Source organism: Arachis ipaensis, chromosome B10, assembly GCF_000816755.2.
Source record: "Arachis ipaensis cultivar K30076 chromosome B10, Araip1.1, whole genome shotgun sequence".
Taxonomy (NCBI): domain Eukaryota; kingdom Viridiplantae; phylum Streptophyta; class Magnoliopsida; order Fabales; family Fabaceae; genus Arachis; species Arachis ipaensis.
In genome coordinates, this window is record NC_029794.2 from 16,686,352 (window position 1) to 16,690,745 (window position 4,394).

Here is a 4,394-nt window from a genome sequence, read left to right on the forward strand (position 1 = left end):
CAGCCATCCCTTCCCGGATCCTACTCGGAATACCACAGACAAGGTTTAGACTTTCCGGACCTCAAGAATGGCCGCCAATAGTTCTAGCCTATACCACGAAGATTCTGATCTCACAATCAGAAGGCTAAGAGATATACATTCAAGCTTGTTTGCATGTAGAACAGAAGTGTTTGTCAGGCACGCGTTCATAAATGAGAATGATGATGAGCGTCACATAATCATCACATGCATCATGTTCTTGTGTGCAAATGGATATCTTAGAGAAGAAATAGGCTTGAATTGAATAGAAAAACAATAGTACTTTGCATTAATTCATGAAGAACAGCAGAGTTCCACACCTTAATCTATGGTGTGTAGAAACTCTACCGTTGAAAATACACAAGAACAAGGTCCAGGCATGGCCGAATGGCCAGCCCCCTAACGTGATCAAAGGATCAAAAGATAATCCAAATGATGTCAATACAATAGTAAAAAGTCCTATATATACTAAACTAGTTACTAGGGTTTACAGAAATGAGTAAATGATGCAGAAATCCACTTTCGAGCCCACTTGGTGTGTGCTTGGGTTGAGCATTGAAGCTTTCACGTGTAGAGGTCTTCTTTGGAGTTGAACGCCAGTTTGTACCATGTTTCTGGCGTTTAACTCTGCTTTGCAACCTGTTTCTGGCGTTTAACTCCAGAATAGGACAGAGAGCTGGCGTTGAACGCCAGTTTGCGTCATCTAAACTCGGGCAAAGTATGAACTATTATATATTTTTGGAATGCCCTGGATGTCTACTTTCCAACGCAATTAAGAGCGCGCCATTTGGACTCCTGTAACTCCAGAAAATCCACTTTGAGTGCAGGGAGGTCAGAATCCAACAGCATTTGCAGTCCTTCTTCAGCCTCTGAATCTGATTTTTGCTCAAGCCCCTCAATTTCAGCCAGAAAATAACTGAAATCACAGAAAAACACACAAACTCATAGTAAAGTCCAGAAATGTGATTTTTATTTAAAAACTAATAAAAATATACTAAAAACTAACTAAATCATACTAAAAACTATGTAAAAACAATGCCAAAAAGTGTATAAATTATCCGCTCATCACAACACCAAACTTAAATTGTTGCTTGTTTCCAAGCAACTAAAAATCAAATAGGATAAAAAGAAGAGAATATACTATAAATTCTAAAATATCAATGAAACTTAGCTCCAACTAGATGAGCGGGACTAGTAGCTTTTTGCCTCTTGAATAGTTTTGGCATCTCACTTTATCCATTGAAGTTCAGAATGATTGACATCTATAGGAACTCAGAATTCAGATAGTGTTATTGATTCTCTTAGTTTAGTATGTTGATTCTTAAACACAGCTACTTTATGAGTCTTGGCCGTGGCCCTAAGCACTTTGTTTTCCAGTATTACCACCGGATACATAAATGCCACAGACACATAACTGGGTGAACCTTTTCAGATTGTGACTTAGCTTTGCTAAAGTCCCCAAATAGAGGTGTCCAGGGTTCTTAAGCACACTCTTTTTTTGCTTTGGACCTCGACTTTAACCGCTCAGTCTCAAGCTTTTGGCTTGACACCTTCAAGCCACAAGCACATGGTTAGGAATAGCTTGGTTTAGCCGCTTAGGCCGGATTTTATTCCTTTAGGCCCTCCTATCCACTGATGCTCAAAGCCTTGGATCCTTTTTATTACCCTTGCCTTTTGGTTTTAAGGGCTATTGGATTTTTTTTTCTCTTGCCTTTTGGTTTAAAGAGCTTTTGGCTCTTTCTGCTTGCTTTTTCTTTTTCTTTTTTTTCGCCATTTTTCTTTTTTTCTTTTCGCAAACTTTTGTATTCACTGCTTTTTCTTGCTTCAAGAATCAATTTTATGATTTTTCAGATTATCAATAACATTTCTCCTTTTCATCATTCTTTCAAGAGCCAACATATTTAACATTCATAAACAACAATACCAAAAGACATATGCACTGTTCAAGCATTCATTTAGAAAACAAAAAGTATTGTCACCACATCAAAATAATTAAACTAATTTCAAGGATGAATTTAAAATTCATGTACTTCGTGTTCTTTTATAATTAAAGCATTTTTCATTTAAGAAAGGTGATGGATTCATAGGACATTCATAGCTTTCAGACATAGACACTTAAATACTAATGATCATGTAATAAGACACAAACATAAACATAAAGCATAGTAAACAAAAAACAGAAAAATAAGAACAAGGAAATTAAGGAACGGGTCCACCTTAGTGAGGGTGGCGTCTTCCTCTTCTTGAAGAATCAATGGTGCTCTTGAGCTCCTCTATGTCTCTTCCTTGCCTTTGTTGCTTCATCCCTATAGTTGTGTGGAGGAAAATGTATCCCTTGAGGCATCTCAGGGATTTCTTGGTGAGGGAATTCCTCATGCTCTTGTTGAGGTCCATGAGTGGGCTCTCTTGTTGTGCAGTCAAATGCTCTACTACTGAGCTATGGACCCTTGAGATGAATCTCTCCATCTCCCATGACTCGGATGTGGAAGCTTTTGTCTTCCCTTTCCTCTTTCTAGAGGTTTCTCCGGCCTTAGGTGCCATAAATGGTTATGGAAAAATAAAAAGTAATGCTTTTACCACACCAAACTTAAAAGGTTTGCTCGTCCTCGAGCAAAAGAAGAAAGAAGTGAGTAGAAGAAGAAGAAAATGGAGGAGATGGAGGTGTGTGAATGGTTTGAATTTGAGTAGGTGGGTGTAGGTAGGTTGTATGATGGTTTTGGAGGAGTAATGCTGGTGATTGGTGGAGGTTATTTTGGGGAAGAGTGTTATGGAAAGGTTTGAAGAGGAGAGAAGAAGAGGTAGGGTAGGTGGGGATCCTGTGGGGTCCACAGATCCAGAGGGGTCAAGGACTTAGCATCCCTGCTCCATTTAGGCGTGCAAAACGCCCTTAGTATGCATGTCTGACGTTAAACGCCAGCTTGCTGCTTGTTTCTGGCATTTAACGCCAATTCCATGCTCTGTTCTGGCGTTAAATGCCAGTCTGGTGCTTGTTTCTGGCGTTTAACGCCAGCTTGATGCTTCTTTCTGGCGTTAAACACCAGTTTGATGCTTCTTACTGGCGTTTAAATGCCAGTAAGCTCTTCCTCCAGGGTGAGCTATTTTTACTGCTACTTTTCATTCTGTTTTTGATTTTTCAATAGTTTTTATGACTCCACATGATCATCAACCTAAAAAAAACATAAAATAACAATAAAAATAAAATAGATATAATTGAATAACATTGGGTTGCCTCCCAACAAGCGCTTCTTTAATGTCAATAGCTTGACAGTGAGCTCTCATGGAGCCTCACAGATAATCAGAGCAAGGTTGGAACCTCCCAACACCAAACTTAGAGTTTGAATGTGAGGGTTCAACACCAAACTTAGAGTTTGGTTGTGGCCCCCCAACACCAAACTTAGAGTTTGACTGTGGGGGCTTTGGTTGACTCTGCAGTGGGAGAAGCTTTTCATGCTTCCTCTCCATGGTTACAGAAGGAGATCCTTGAGTTTTAAATACAAGGTTGTCCTCATTTAGTTACAGGACCAACTCTCCTCTGTCCACATCAATCACAGCTTTTGCTGTGGCTAGGAAGGGTCTTTCAAGGATGATGGAGTCATCCTCATCCTTCCCAGTGTCTAGGACTATGAAATCAGCAGGGATGTAAAGGCCTTCAACCTTTACTAGCATGTCCTCTACTTGTCCATAAGCCTATTTTCTTGAGTTGTCTGCCATCTCTAATGAGATTCTGGCAGCTTGCACCTCAAAGATCCCAAGTTTCTCTATTACAGAGAGTGGCATTAAGTTTATTCCTGACCTCAGGTCACACAGAGCCTTCTCAAAGGTCATGGTGCCTATGTTACAGGGAATTAGGAATTTACCAGGATCCTGTTTCTTTTGAGGTAACTTATGCCTATCCAATGCATTCAGTTCATTGGTGAGCAAGGGAGGTTCATCTTCCCAAGTTTCATTACCAAATAATTTGGCATTCAGCTTCATGATTGCACCAAGGTATTTAGCAACTTGCTCTTCAGTAATGTCTTCATCCTCTTCGGAGGATGAATACTCATCAGAGCTCATGAAGGACAAAAGGAGGTTCAATGGGATCTCTATGGTCTCTAGATGAGCCTCAGATTCCTTTGGTTCCTCAAAGGGAAACTCCTTATTGGTCACTGAGTGTTCCAGGAGGTCTTCCTCACTAGGATTCACGTCCTCCTCCTCCTCTCTGGGTTCAGCCACATCAAGTAAGGTAATGGCCTTGCACTCTCTTTTTGGATTCTCTTCTGCATTGCTTGGGAGAGTACTAGGAGGAGTTTCAGTGACTCTTTTACTCAGCTGGCCCACTTGTACCTCCAAATTTCTAATGGAGGACCTTATTTCATTCATGAAACTTAGAGTGG